The sequence below is a fragment of the Scylla paramamosain genome, chromosome 25 (genome assembly GCF_035594125.1).
Source record: "Scylla paramamosain isolate STU-SP2022 chromosome 25, ASM3559412v1, whole genome shotgun sequence".
In the NCBI taxonomy this organism is placed as follows: domain Eukaryota; kingdom Metazoa; phylum Arthropoda; class Malacostraca; order Decapoda; family Portunidae; genus Scylla; species Scylla paramamosain.
In genome coordinates, this window is record NC_087175.1 from 4211597 (window position 1) to 4228221 (window position 16625).

Consider the following 16625-nt stretch of genomic DNA (forward strand, 5'->3'; position numbering starts at 1 on the left):
TAAATTAGATATTATTATTACAAAAATTTTTAATTAAAAAATGTTAACTTAAATAGATATTACAGAAGTTGATAATGACAGACAAAAAGTATATAAAAATTGATAAATATAAACAATATAAATGATACGTGAGTAGACAAATAAAATCAATAAATAAACGAGAGAGAGAGAGAGAGAGAGAGAGAGAGAGAGAGAGAGAGAGAGAGAGAGAGAGAGAGAGAGAGAGAGAGTTAAATATAGATGTATTCCTGTTGCCAAAGCAGATAAACTTGTCATAGAACTGTGTAACCTACGTTCCTTAAGTTATATATTATATAAATATATATTATATCTATATTGCTTGCCATGATCTTAGGATACTGTGTGCTGAGAGAGAGAGAGAGAGAGAGAGAGAGCTTGTGTGGGGCTTGGAGACTGTTTTAGACTGGTGAGGTGTGACAGACAGACAGACAGGCCATACACTAAATTGTCTTAACAATACATCATTTTAACCATACAGAGCCAGTGTCTGACAGACAGACAGACAGACAGTAAAGGAGGCTGTGGTGGGGAGTGACAGACAGACAGACAAACAGACCATATACCAGACTAACTTAGCAATGCAAGACAGAGACAGACACCCGTCACTGAACCTTATATAGTAATGAAGTAACAATGCAATGACAAACAGACAGACAGACAGACAGACAGCCTTAACCTTTTTGAGTAATGAAGTAACAATGCAGTGTTTTGAGGAGCAGTGACAAACAGACAGACAGACAGACAGTAACTCACCCTTAGGTCACTTCTTTGCCGCAGTGAGCTCATTCACAGGTCAGCCCAGGAGAGGAGAGGTAGAAAGTGAAGATTTTGTAGGAAGAAAGATAGTTTTATCCCAATCCAACCCAGACACACCCAGACCTAGCTTAACCAGACCCAACCCAGTATTCAGAGCAGGCACAAAGTCATGACCTAACTTAACCTAACACAGTATTCAAGGCAGGCAGAAAGTTAAGATTTTGTTAGAAGGAAGTTAAAATTTGATCCCAACCCAACCCAGACAAGACCTAACCTGACTTAACACAGTATTCAAGACAGGCAGAAAATTAAAATATTGTTAAGGGACACATAAATTTTATTGCAACACAGACCAGACCAGACCTAACCCAACCTAACCTAACCAGACCTAACCTAATATTCAATACACAAGAAAGTTGACGTTTTGAAGGTGTACAAGTCAAGATTCCTATGGTAACCCAACAGCCAGACAAGACCAGAACCTCCCCTCTCCCCGCCCCCCACCTCCCTAGCGTGCATGCCAGCAGCCTCCCAGCCTCCCAGTGTGCACGAGAAGACCCGTACCTGTGTGTGCGTGTATGTATGTGTGCGCGTGTGTCTGGTCCCTACTTCCAAGATTCTCATTCGTCTAATGGCAGACGAAAAAAAAAAAAAAGACAGAGGTTGTGGGTGTGTCTGTACGTGTGTGCTTGCGTGGGGAAATTTGGATCCTTTCAAAGATTCCTCACTCCACTCACTCCAATACAACACAAACAAGAAAACCTAACCAAAACAAACCTGCCTGCCCCCCTGTCCCCCTTCCCCCTTTTTTTAAATTTGTAAGAAATGCCATTTTTCATATCTTTAAGTCTGAATAGGAAGAAGAAGGAAAGAAAGAAAGAAATGTTACTATTTGGTTGAATGGAAAATTATTTTATGGAGAAATTTATCAATCTTTTTATTATTTGAAGTCATTTATTATTATAGCAACATGTTATGAAAATAAATATACCAGCTATACAATCCACCTGTTTGTTTATGTTCCTTGCAGGGAGGAGGGAAACTGGAGAGTGGAGGGAAAAAAGATGGAGGGGAAAAAATGATTGATGGAGAGAAAGTAAAAGAAATGGAAGGAAAAGTACAGGAGAGATGGAGAGAAGGGGGGAAAAAATAAGGGGAGGAAAAATACTGGAGGTCAGAAAATACTTGATGGATGGAGAGAAAACTAAGATATGCAAGACAAATAGTGGAGAGATGGAGAGAAACATACTTGATGGAGATGAAGGGAAAAATAAGGGAAAAGTGGAAACAAAAATACTTGGAGGAAAAAATATTGCAGTGAAGGAGAGAAAATACTGGAGACATGGAGAGATGGAGAAAAAAATACTTGGAGATATGGAGAGAAAAATAATAAGAAAGAGAGAATTTCTAGCATTGGAGAGAGAGAGACTTTCCTCTGATCACCGCCCCACGTCCTTGTCCCCTTTGTTCCTCCGCCTGTGCTTCGTGGACTTCACAACCTGCCGGGGGATTGAGTTGTTATAAGTTGGGGTTTGGTGAGGTTGTGTGTGTTTATTGCGATTCATTATGTGTTGGAAGAGTTAAAGGCTGGAGTAGTGAGTGAGAGAGGCAGGGAAACTTTTTTCACGAGTACCTGTGCAATGTCAGGCGTGTGGCAAGCCCTTGTGGGTATAACAGACCAGAAAAGATTGTCCTGTATATGTTACGGTAAGATCTGATGAGGTTGTGGTGTTTAAGTTATGTTATTTGGGTTACTGGGGGGCGTGTGTGGTCAAAATACCCTAAAACACACTCAGAACACAAGACACGCACAAAGTTCACCCAAACTGCACTCAGAACATCCTTAACTACAACAAAACTCACCCAAACACACACAAATTGCACTCAAAACAACCCAAAACACACTCAAAACATCCTTAAATACAACAATAATGACTCAGACACACCCAACAAATTCAAACTATCCCAAAATATAACCAAACTCATCCAATCACACCTAACACACATTTAAAACATTCAAAATACACTCAAAACATCCCCACAATACCCAAATATATCCATAAAACTCACCCAAACACACCCAAAACACCGAAAACACACTCAAAACACACCACATCACCTCAATACCCAAAAAAACTCATCCAAACACATCTAAATCACACTAAAAACACCCAAAAAGCACTCAAAACACCCTGACGTGTCCACAAAACTCAGCCAATATAACCAAAACACAGTAAAAATCATCTAAAACACACACAAAACACCACATAACACTCTATATTTGGGGAGAAGTGGAGACAAAAATACTTGGAGGACGGGCGTGTGTGGCCAAAACATCCTTAACTACAACAAAACTCACCCAAACACATACAAACTGCACTCAAAACAACCCAAAACACGCAAACTGCACTCAAAACAACCCAAAACACACTCAAAACATCCTTAAATACAACAATAATGACCCAGACACACCCAACAAATTCAAAATACCCCTATATATATATCCAAACTCATCCAATCACACCTAACACACGTTTAAATCATTCAAAATGCACTCAAAACATCCCCAAAATATCCAAATATATCCACAAAACTGACCCGAACACACCAAAAAACACCGAAAACACACTCAAAACACCCCACATCAACTCAATACCCTAAAAAACTCATCCAAACACATCTAAATCATGCTAAAAACACCCAAAAAGCATTCAAAACACCCTAATATGCCCATAAAACTCAGCCAATATAACCAAAACACGCTAAAAACATATAAAACACACACAAAACACCATATAACACCCTATATAAGGGGAGAAGTGGAGACAAAAACACTTGGAGGAAAAAAAATTGCAGTGAAGGAGAGAAAATACTGGAGACATAGAGAAAAAAATACTTGGACAGATGGAGACAAAAATACTAAGAAAGAGAGAATTTCTAGCATTGGAGAGAGAGAGACTTTCCTCTGATCGCCGCCCCACGTCCTTGTCCCCTTTGTTCCTCTGCCTGTGCTTCGTGGACTTCACAACCTGCCGGGGGATTGAGTTGTTATAAGTTGGGGTTTGGTGAGGTTCTGTGTTTATTGGTATTCGTTACGTGTTGGAAGAGTTAGGGGCTGGAGTAGTGAGTGGGAGAGGCAGGGAGACTTTTTTCACGAGTACCTGCGCAATGTCTGGAGTGTGACAAGCCCTTGTGGGTATAACAGACCTGATAAGATTGTCCTGTACATGTTACGGTAAGATCTGATGAGGTTGTGGTGTTTAAGTTATGTTGTTTGGGTTACTGATGGGGCATGTGTGGCCAAAATATTCTAAAACACACTGAAAATACCCTAAAACACACTCAAAACACAAGACACCCACAAAGTTTACCCGAACTGCACTCAGAACATCCTTAACTACAACAAAACTCACCCAAACACATACAAACTGCACTCAAAACAACCCAAAACACACAGAAACTGCACTCAAAACAACCCAAAACACACTCAAAACATCCTTAAATACAACAATAATGACCCAGACACACCCAACAGATTCAAAATACCCCTATATATATCCAAACTCATCCAATCACACCTAAGCACACGTTTAAAACATTCAAAATGCACTCAAAACATCCCCAAAATACCCAAATATATCCACAAAACTGACCTGAACACACCAAAGAACACCGAAAACACACTCAAAACACCCCATATCACCTCAATACCCCAAAAAACTCATCCAAACACATCTAAATCATGCTAAAAACACCCAAAAAGCACTCAAAACACCCTGATATGCCCACAAAACTCAGCCAAAACACGCTAAAAAACATCTAAAACACACATAAAACACCACATAACACCTTATATAAGGGGAGAAGTGGAGACAAAAATACTTGGAGGAAAAAATATTGCAGTGAAGGAGAAAAAATACTGGAGACATAGAGAAAAAAATACTTGGAGAGATGGAGACAAAAATACTACGAAAGAGAGAATTTCTAGCATTGGAGAGAGAAAGACTTTCCTCTGATCGCCGCCCCACGTCCTTGTCCCCTTTGTTCCTCCACCTGTGCTTCGTGGACTTCACAACCTGCCGGGGGATTGAGTTGTTATAAGTTGGGGTTTGGTGAGGTTGTGTGTGTTTATTGGGATTTGTTATGTGTTGGAAGAGTTAGGGGCTGGAGTAGTAAGTGGGAGAGGCAAGGAGGATTTTTTCACGAGTACCTGCGCAATGTCTGGAGTGTGGCAAGCCCTAGTGGGTATAATAGACCTGGTAAGATTGTCCTGTATATGTTATGGTAAGATCTGATGAGGTTGTGGTTTTTAAGTTATTTGGGTTACTGGGGCGTGTGTGTGGCCAAAATACCCCAAAACACACTCAAAACACAAGACACCCACAAAGTTCAAGCAAACTACACTCAGAACATCCTTAATTACAACAAAACTCACCAAAACACACACAAACTGCACTCAAAAACAACCCAAAACACACTCAAAACATCCTTAAATACAACAATAATGACCCAGACACACCCAAGAGATTCAAAATACCCCTAAATATAACCAAACCCATCCAATCACACCTAACACACATTTAAAACATTCAAAATACACTCAAAACATTCTCACAAATATATCCACAAAACTCACCCAAAACACCGAAAGCACCCTCAAAACACCCCACATCACCTCAATACCCAAAAAAAAAAACTCATCCAAACACATCTAAATCACGCTAAAAACACCCAAAAAGCACTCAAAACACAATGATATGCCCACAAAACTCAGCCAATATAACCAAAACACGCTAAAAAACATCTAAAACACACACAAAACACCACATAACACCCTATATAAGGGAAGAAGTGGAGACAAAAATACTTGCAGGAAAAAATAATGCAGTGAAGGAGAGAAAATACTGGAGACATGGAGAAAAAAAATACTTGAAGAGATGGAGAGAAAAATACTAAGAAAGAGAGAATTTCTAGCATTGGAGAGAGAGAGACTTTCCTCTGGTCGCCGCCCCACGTCCTTGTCCCCTTTGTTCCTCCACCTGTGCTTCATGGACTTCACAATCTGCCGGGGGATTGATTTATAAGTTGGGGTTTGGTGAGGTTGTGTGTTTATTGGGATTCGTTATGTGTTGGAAGAGTTAGGGGCTTGAGTAGTGAGTGGGAGAGGCAGGGAGATCCAATCACACCTAACACGTTTAAAACATTCAAAATACACTCAAAACATCACCACAATATCCAAATACTTCCACAACCTCATCCGAAAACAACCAAAACACGTTTTTAATCATCGAAAACACACTCAAAACACCCCACATCACCTCAATACCCAAAAAACTCACCCAAACACATCTAAATCACGCTAAAAACATCCAAAAAACACTCAAAACACTCTGATATGCCCACAAAACTTAGCCAATATAACCAAAACACGCTAAAAAACATCCAAAACACACACAAAATACCACATAACACCCTAGAATACCCACAAAACTCACCCAAAAACTCAAAATATCCAAAACACACTCAAAGCACTCTGAACTTCCTAACCATCCACAAAATTCACCAACACTCAAAACACTCAAATTCACCCAAAATACCACACAACTCATTGAAGCACACTAAAAACATCCCAGCACACCACAGAATATGCGCAACACACACCAAAATGCACCCAATACACCCCACTCACACTCAAATACACCCAAAAAACCCCACACACACACCAAAACTCACCCAAAACACTTAAAGCACCCAAAACAAACTAACAGCACTTTAATATATTCCCAGACACACCCAAAACACACCAAAACACTCCATAATATACTCAAAACACTCCACAAGACTAAAAACACGTAAAATGCACCTAAAAACATCTTAAGCGAAACTTAAAACACCCTAAATTCACTGCCCCCTCCAAAAAAAAAAAAAAAACACACAACAGCAAGTATACATCCTAAACACACCTAAACACCCCCAAAACTTAAAACACCCAACACTCCTAGATACACCCAAAGCAGGTAAAACACCCAAAACACACGAAATATTAGAGAAAGGCAGGGCAAGAAGGGAAACTAAACTAAACATTCGTATTTACACCTTATGCACTCCTCCTCCTCCATTTCTCCTTACTTCTTCCTCCTCCTCCTCAATTTCTATATTTTTTCTCCTACTACTAGTACAACCTACACACCTGAGTATGGGAACAGCTGGAAACACTTGAAAAAACACTGGAAATTAAGGAAAATACTGACGAGGAGACACCGGAACCGAGCGGGTCCCGGCTTGATGACGTCACAGGCGAACTGCCACCAGCCCGCTGGCTTACGTACGTAACGTATTTCATTTTAAAATTGACCCTTAGAAAAAATGAAGCTAGGCTCGAATGCCTTATATATTCTGACTTGACAATTACTTAAATTAATATTCACAATATCAAAACATCTCCAGCCTGAGTAGTTGTAAAGAAATATTAATATGAAATATGGAAAAGTGTTGGAACCTTTGACACCATTAAAACCATTGAAAAGTCCACCCACTTCACTTTACAACAATGAAAAAACACTTTAAAAAATCTGAACTATTTTTTAAAACAGTGTAAAGTTAGTTACAAGCTGAAATTGAGAAATAAAGAATCTAAAAAATGGCAAAATCAACACTTTTAACGGGATTAAAAGCTATTTTAAATTCCACATACTTAACTCAATAGGAACGCAAAACATTTTAAATATCATAAACGATTTTTTAAAGCAGTAAAATCTTCACTAAAGGCTCAAATAAAAAAGCCAAGAATCGTCTTGGGTAAAAATAACCGTACAAACCGCCCCTTATTTACGCAAAAAAACAACAATAAATTCAGCACATTTACTTAACTGAAGCATGAAACACACTTCATAAGCAACAAAATATTTTTAGAAACCACAAAATTGTACTATAGAAGCCAAATAAAGTAATTCAAAAAAAATAAAAAAAATATTGGAACTTGCGAGCTGGAACATGCAGGAGTCCATCATGGCCGCCCTCGGCGGCGACCACAGTGGGGAAGCCGGCGGCCATATTTCGTTAATTATTCGTTCATGACACCAAAAGCAGGCAATGGCGGCTTTATCTGACCAGCGGATATTAAGGCTAGACATGTGGCTACGTTTTGTGATATGTTTGGCTTACAATAAGTGAAAGACGAGGCAAATAATGGCTGAAATAACTGAAGCCCCGCCTCTACCCCAGCTGACAGCTTGTTTACATATTGACCAACATTCAATATTTGCCTAAATCTCCAACTGTTTCCAGACTCTGATGTAAACGAAACCTAAAAATAAATAAATAACCAAAAAAAATACCTAAACAACGAATAATAAGACCTAAATAAACGAGTACAACACTACAGGGAGGAGGAGGATGCTGTAGGTGAAGGCAGTGAGGCTGGCACTGCTGGACTCACCTTACGTACTCGTGCCTCTCTGGTGCTGCCTGGCGGTGCTCGGTGCAGGGAGAAGCTGCCAGGAATACGGAAACACTGGTTAATAGAGCGTGTGTGGTAGAACTGACCAGTGCTGGCCAAAACACTGCGGGTGGCCAGCTAGCCAGCTGCCCGCTCTCCCTCCCCAACGCCATCTGTCAATGCTCTTGAACCCATCCACAGTCCACACACTCATACACACACACACACACAAGTTGACATGTTATCAAATAGTAATTCAAATAATATAAATATTTTCACTTCCTCACTCCCCTTTCCAAACTTCACACCAGCTACGTGATTATTAACGAAAATTTCACTCACTGCTGCACCGTTACCGCAGCAAACACGAACCAGCCCAGGATAGGCTCAACTAAAATGCTCCTCTCTCTCTCTCTCTCTCTCTCTCTCTCTCTCAGTAGTTGCACAGGTTTTCAAGGGTGGTTTTACAGTTCTAGTGACAGATTAACAACAATTCTATATTAGTAACAAGAAACACGCTTTTAAAAGGTTCTAGTCGAGGTGACAGGTTTTCAAGGGTGCTTTTTACGGTTCTAGTGACACAATAACAACATTTCTACATTAATAACAGGAGAAATACCCCTGAAAACCCAGGAGGGAGGGGAGGGGAGGGGATAATTGGGTTGTTGTTGTTGTTTTTTGGGTTAATGTTTATCTTTGCTTGTTTTTTATTATTATTATTATTATTTGTTTGAATTTGTATTTTTTTTTCTTATTGCTGTTCAACTATTTTTTTATTTAGTTTCGTTTTTCTTTTTCTCTTACTGTTTAACTACTACTACTGATCCCTGTGGCACCCCACTAATTACATGACCCTACTCGGATTTCGAGCCGTTTATTACCACTCTCTGTCGCCTGTTACCAAGCCATGACCCTATCCAGCCTAACACTTTCCCATCTATCCCGTGTGTCCTAACCTTTCTCTGGAGCCTTTGATTGGGTACCTTGTCAAATGCTTTACTAAAGTCCAGATATAAGATATCATAACTATCACCATTATCTACTGCCTCATACACCTTACTGTAAAAACTTAACAAGTTTGTCAGGCAAGACTTCCCCTTCGTGAAGCCATGCTGTGACTGATTTATCAAGTTATGTTTGTCTAAATGTTCCCTAATGTTCCTTGCTATTATTGACTCTAACATTTTACCTACAACTGAAGTTAAGCTGACAGGTCTATAACTAGACACTAAAGTTTTATCTCCTTTCTTAAAGATGGGTACTACATTAGCCTGCCTCCACATTACTGGTACCTCACCCGACTCCAGTGATTTCCTAAAGACAGAAACTAACGGCTCACTAATAATCTCTTTACATTCCTTGAGTAATCTGGGATATACTTCATCAGGTCCTGGTGACTTGAACTTTTTTAGCCTATCTATCTCCTGTTCCACTATCTCCCTATTTATTAAATATTTATTTTATTAAATATTTATTAAATCCTTAACAAGTCATCATAAATAAACCCTCATGATAACATTTCAAGGTCGCTATCATCATTATCCCCTGCAACCATTACCTCAGACAATATTACCTTCCTTATACCATCCTCTCAGCCCCTCGATTTAAACAGGAGCTAATAAGACGATGTGTTCTCTCCACTCTCAGCTGACTTAAAGGGATTGAGGAGAGTGTGGGAGACATGAATGAAAAATAGCACATATGCATAAAAAAAATAAATAAATAAAAAATAAAAAAATAAATAATAATAATAATAATAATAATAATAATAATAATAATAATAATAATAATAATAAAAATAATAATAAAGAAAGAAAAAGAAAGAAAGAAAAAGAAAATAAATTAGATATTATTATTAGAAAATTTTTAATTAAAAAATGTTAACTTAAATACATATTACAGAAGTTGATAATGACAGACAAAAAGTATATAAATACTGATAAATATAAACAAATAAATGATACGTAAGTAGACAAATAAAATCAATAAATAAACGAGAGAGAGAGAGAGAGAGAGAGAGTTAAATATAGATGTATTCCTGTTGCCAAAGCAGATAAACTTGTCATAGAACTCTTTAAGTGTAACCTATGTTCCTTAAGTTATATATTATATAAATATATATTATATCTATATTACTTGCCATGATCTTAGGATACTGTGTGCTGGGAGAGCGAGAGAGAGAGAGAGAGAGAGAGAGAGAGAGAGAGAGAGAGAGAGAAAGAGAGAGCTTGTTTGGGGCTTGGAGGCTGTTTTAGACTGGTGAGGAGTGACAGACAGACAGACAGACATGCCATACACTAAATTGTCTTAACAATACATCATTTTAACCATACAGAGCCAGTGTCTGACAGACAGACAGACAGACAGTAAAGGAGGCTGTGGTGGGGAGTGACAGACAGACAGACAAACAGACCATATACCAGACTAACTTAGCAATGCAAGACAGAGACAGACACCCGTCACTGAACCTTATATAGTAATGAAGTAACAATGCAATGACAAACAGACAGACAGACAGACAGACAGCCTTAACCTTTTTGAGTAATGAAGTAACAATGCAGTGTTTTGAGGAGCAGTGACAAACAGACAGACAGACAGACAGTAACTCACCCTTAGGTCACTTCTTTGCCGCAGTGAGCTCATTCACAGGTCAGCCCAGGAGAGGAGAGGTAGAAAGTGAAGATTTTGTAGGAAGAAAGATAGTTTTATCCCAATCCAACCCAGACACACCCAGACCTAGCTTAACCAGACCCAACCCAGTATTCAGAGCAGGCACAAAGTCATGACCTAACTTAACCTAACACAGTATTCAAGGCAGGCAGAAAGTTAAGATTTTGTTAGAAGGAAGTTAAAATTTGATCCCAACCCAACCCAGACAAGACCTAACCTGACTTAACACAGTATTCAAGACAGGCAGAAAATTAAAATATTGTTAAGGGACACTTAAATTTTATTGCAACACAGACCAGACCAGACCTAACCCAACCTAACCTAACCAGACCTAACCCAACCTAACCTAACCAGACCTAACCTAATATTCAAGGCACAAGAAAGTTGACATTTGAAGGTGTACAAGTCAAGATTCCTATGGTAACCCAACAGCCAGACAAGACCAGAACCTCCCCTCTCCCTGCCCCCCACCTCCCTAGTGTGCATGCCAGCAGCCTCCCAGCCTCCCAGTGTGCACGAGACGACCCGTACCTGTGTGTGCGTGTATGTATGTGTGCGCGTGTGTCTGGTCCCTACTTCCATGATTCTCATTCGTCTAATGGCAGACGAAAAAAAAAAAAAGACAGAGGTTGTGGGTGTGTCTGTACGTGTGTGCTTCCATGGGGAAATTTGGATCCTTTCAAAGATTCCTCACTCCACTCACTCCAATACAACACAAACAAGAAAACCTAACCAAAACAAACCTGCCTGCCCCACTGTCCCCCTTCCCCCTTTTTTTAAATTTGTAAGAAATGCCATTTTTCATATCTTTAAGTCTGAATAGGAAGAAGAAGGAAAGAAAGAAAGAAATGTTACTATTTGGTTGAATGGAAAATTATTTTATGGAGAAATTTATCAATCTTTTTATTATTTGAAGTCATTTATCATTATAGCAACATGTTATGAAAATAAATATACCAGCTATACAATCCACCTGTTTGTTTATGTTCCTTGCAGGGAGGAGGGAAACTGGAGAGTGGAGGGAAAAAAAATGGAGGGGAAAAAATGATTGATGGAGAGAAAGTAAAAGAAATGGAAGGAAAAGTACAGGAGAGATGGAGAGAAGGGGGGAAAAAATAAGGGGAGGAAAAAAACTGGAGGTGAGAAAATACTTGATGGATGGAGAGAAAACTAAGATATGCAAGACAAATAGTGCAGAGATGGAGAGAAACATACTTGATGGAGATGAAGGGAAAAATAAGGGAAAAGTGGAAACAAAAATACTTGGAGGAAAAAATATTGCAGTGAAGGAGAGAAAATACTGGAGACATGGAGAGATGGAGAAAAAAATACTTGGAGATATGGAGAGAAAAATACTAAGAAAGAGAGAATTTCTAGCATTGGAGAGAGAGAGACTTTCCTCTGATCACCGCCCCATGTCCTTGTCCCCTTTGTTCCTCCGCCTGTGCTTTGTGGACTTCACAACCTGCCGGGGGATTGAGTTGTTATAAGTTGGGGTTTGGTGAGGTTGTGTGTGTTTATTGGGATTCATTATGTGTTGGAAGAGTTAGGGGCTGGAGTAGTGAGTGATAGAGGCAGGGAAACTTTTTTCACGAGTACCTGTGCAATGTCAGGCGTGTGGCAAGCCCTTGTGGGTATAACAGACCAGATAAGTTTGTCCTGTATATGTTACGGTAAGATCTGATGAGGTTGTGGTGTTTAAGTTATGTTATTTGGGTTACTGGGGGGCGTGTGTGGTCAAAATACCCTAAAACACACTCAAAACACAAGACACGCACAAAGTTCACCCAAACTGCACTCAGAACATCCTTAACTACAACAAAACTCACCCAAACACAGACAAATTGCACTCAAAACAACCCAAAACACACTCAAAACATCCTTAAATACAACAATAATGACTCAGACACACCCAACAAATTCAAACTACCCCGAAATATAACCAAACTCATCCAATCACACCTAACACACATTTAAAACATTCAAAATACACTCAAAACATCCCCACAATACCCAAATATATCCATAAAACTCACCCAAACACACCCAAAACACCGAAAACACACTCAAAACACACCACATCACATCAATACCCAAAAAAACTCATCCAAACACATCTAAATCACACTAAAAACACCCAAAAAGCACTCAAAACACCCTGACATGTCCACAAAACTCAGCCAATATAACCAAAACACAGTAAAAACATCTAAAACACACACAAAACACCACATAACACTCTATATTTGGGGAGAAGTGGAGACAAAAATACTTGGAGGACGGGCGTGTGAGGCCAAAATACCCTAAAACACACTCAAAACACAAGACACCCACAAAGTTTACCCAAACCGCATTCAGAACATCCTTAACTACAACAAAACTCACCCAAACACATACAAACTGCACTCAAAACAACCCAAAACACACAAACTGCACTCAAAACAACCCAAAACACACTCAAAACATCCTTAAATACAACAATAATGACCCAGACACACCCAACAAATTCAAAATACCCCTATATATATATCCAAACTCATCCAATCACACCTAACACACGTTTAAATCATTCAAAATGCACTCAAAACATCCCCAAAATATCCAAATATATCCACAAAACTGACCCGAACACACCAAAAAACACCGAAAACACACTCAAAACACCCCACATCAAATCAATACCCTAAAAAACTCATCCAAACACATCTAAATCATGCTAAAAACACCCAAAAAGCATTCAAAACACCCTGTTATGCCCATAAAACTCAGCCAATATAACCAAAACACGCTAAAAATATATAAAACACACACAAAACACCATATAACACCCTATATAAGGGGAGAAGTGGAGACAAAAATACTTGGAGGAAAAAATATTGCAGTGAAGGAGAGAAAATACTGGAGACATAGAGAAAAAAATACTTGGACAGATGGAGACAAAAATACTAAGAAAGAGAGAATTTCTAGCATTGGAGAGAGAGAGACTTTCCTCTGATCGCCGCCCCACGTCCTTGTCCCCTTTGTTCCTCTGCCTGTGCTTCGTGGACTTCACAACCTGCCGGGGGATTGAGTTGTTATAAGTTGGGGTTTGGTGAGGTTCTGTGTTTATTGGGATTTGTTATGTGTTGGAAGAGTTAGGGGCTGGAGTAGTGAGTGGGAGAGGCAGGGAGGATTTTTTCACGAGTACCTGCGCAATGTCTGGAGTGTGGCAAGCCCTAGTGGGTATAATAGACCTGGTAAGATTGTCCTGTATATGTTATGGTAAGATCTGATGAGGTTGTGGTTTTTAAGTTATTTTTGTTACTGGGGCGTGTGTGTGGCCAAAATACCCCAAAACACACTCAAAACACAAGACACCCACAAAGTTCACCCAAACTGCACTCAGAACATCCTTAATTACAACAAAACTCACCAAAACACACACAAACTGCACTCAAAAACAACCCAAAACACACTCAAAACATCCTTAAATACAACAATAATGACCCAGACACACCCAAGAGATTCAAAATACCCCTAAATATAACCAAACCCATCCAATCACACCTAACACACATTTAAAACATTCAAAATACACTCAAAACATTCTCACAAATATATCCACAAAACTCACCCGAACACACCCAAAACACCGAAAACACACTCAAAACACCCCACATCACCTCAATACCCAAAAAAAAAAACTCATCCAAACACATCTAAATCACGCTAAAAACACCCAAAAAGCACTCAAAACACACTGATATGCTCACAAAACTCAGCCAATATAACCAAAACACGCTAAAAAACATCTAAAACACACACAAAACACCACATAACACCCTATATAAGGGAAGAAGTGGAGACAAAAATACTTGAAGGAAAAAATAATGCAGTGAAGGAGAGAAAATACTGGAGACATGGAGAAAAAAAATACTTGAAGAGATGGAGAGAAAAATACTAAGAAAGAGAGAATTTCTAGCATTGGAGAGAGAGAGACTTTCCTCTGGTCGCCGCCCCACGTCCTTGTCCCCTTTGTTCCTCCACCTGTGCTTCATGGACTTCACAATCTGCCGGGGGATTGATTTATAAGTTGGGGTTTGGTGAGGTTGTGTGTTTATTGGGATTCGTTATGTGTTGGAAGAGTTAGGGGCTTGAGTAGTGAGTGGGAGAGGCAGGGAGATCCAATCACACCTAACACGTTTAAAACATTCAAAATACACTCAAAACATCACCACAATATCCAAATACATCCACAACCTCATCCGAACACAACCAAAACACGTTTTTAATCATCGAAAACACACTCAAAACACCCCACATCATCTCAATACCCAAAAAACTCACCCAAACACATCTAAATCACGCAAAAAACATCCAAAAAACACTCAAAACACTCTGATATGCCAGCAAAACTTAGCCAATATAACCAAAACACGCTAAAAAACATCCAAAACACACACAAAATACCACATAACACCCTAGAATACCCACAAAACTCACCCAAACACTCAAAATATCCAAAACACACTCAAAGCACTCTGAACTTCCTAACCATCCACAAAATTCACCAACACTCAAAACACTCAAATTCACCCAAAATACCACACAACTCATTGAAGCACACTAAAAACATCCCAGCACACCACAGAATATGCGCAACACACACCATAATGCACCCAATACACCCCACTCACAATCAAATACACCCAAAAGACCCCACACACACACCAAAACTCACCCAAAACACTTAAAGCACCCAAAACAAACTAACAGCACTTTAATATATTCCCAGACACACCCAAAACACACCAAAACACTCCATAATATACTCAAAACACTCCACAAGACTAAAAACACGTAAAATGCACCTAAAAACATCTTAAGCGAAACTTAAAACACCCTAAATTCACTGCCCCCTCCAAAAAAAAAAAAAAAAAACACACAACAGCAAGTATACATCCTAAACACACCTAAACACCCCCAAAACTTAAAACACCCAACACTCCTAGATACACCCAAAGCAGGTAAAACACCCAAAACACACGAAATATTAGAGAAAGGCAGGGCAAGAAGGGAAACTAAACTAAACATTCGTATTTACACCTTATGCCTCCTCCTCCTCCATTTCTCCTTACTTCTTCCTCAATTTCTATATTTTTTCTCCTACTACTAGTACAACCTACACACCTGAGTATGGGAACAGCTGGAAACACCTGAAAAAACACTGGAAATTAAGGAAAATACTGACGAGGAGACACCGGAACCGAGCGGGTCCCGGCTTGATGACGTCACAGGCGAACTGCCACCAGCCCGCTGGCTTACGTACGTAACGTATTTCATTTTAAAATTGACCCTTAGAAAAAATGAAGCTAGGCTCGAATGCCTTATATATTCTGACTTGACAATTACTTAAATTAATATTCACAATATCAAAACATCTCCAGCCTGAGTAGTTGTAAAGAAATATTAATATGAAATATGGAAAAGTGTTGGAACCTTTGACACCATTAAAACCATTGAAAAGTCCACCCACTTCACTTTACAACAATGAAAAAACACTTTAAAAAATCTGAACTATTTTTTAAAACAGTGTAAAGTTAGTTACAAGCTGAAATTGAGAAATAAAGAATCTAAAAAATGGCAAAATTAACACTTTTAACGGGATTAAAAGCTATTTCAAATTCCACATACTTAACTCAATAGGAACGCAAAACATTTTAAATATCATAAACGATTTTTTAAAGCAGTAAAATCTTCA

At 39.1% G+C, this 16625-nt stretch overlaps 1 long non-coding RNA gene across 1 annotated transcript; it reads left to right on the forward strand.

The window, feature by feature from the left end:
- Positions 1-650: 650 nt before the first annotated feature.
- Positions 651-12200, forward strand: LOC135113120 (uncharacterized). Its single transcript, XR_010274713.1, has 2 exons — positions 651-1950; positions 12025-12200. It is a non-coding gene; the product is annotated as an uncharacterized LOC135113120 (long non-coding RNA).
- Positions 12201-16625: the final 4425 nt, after the last annotated feature.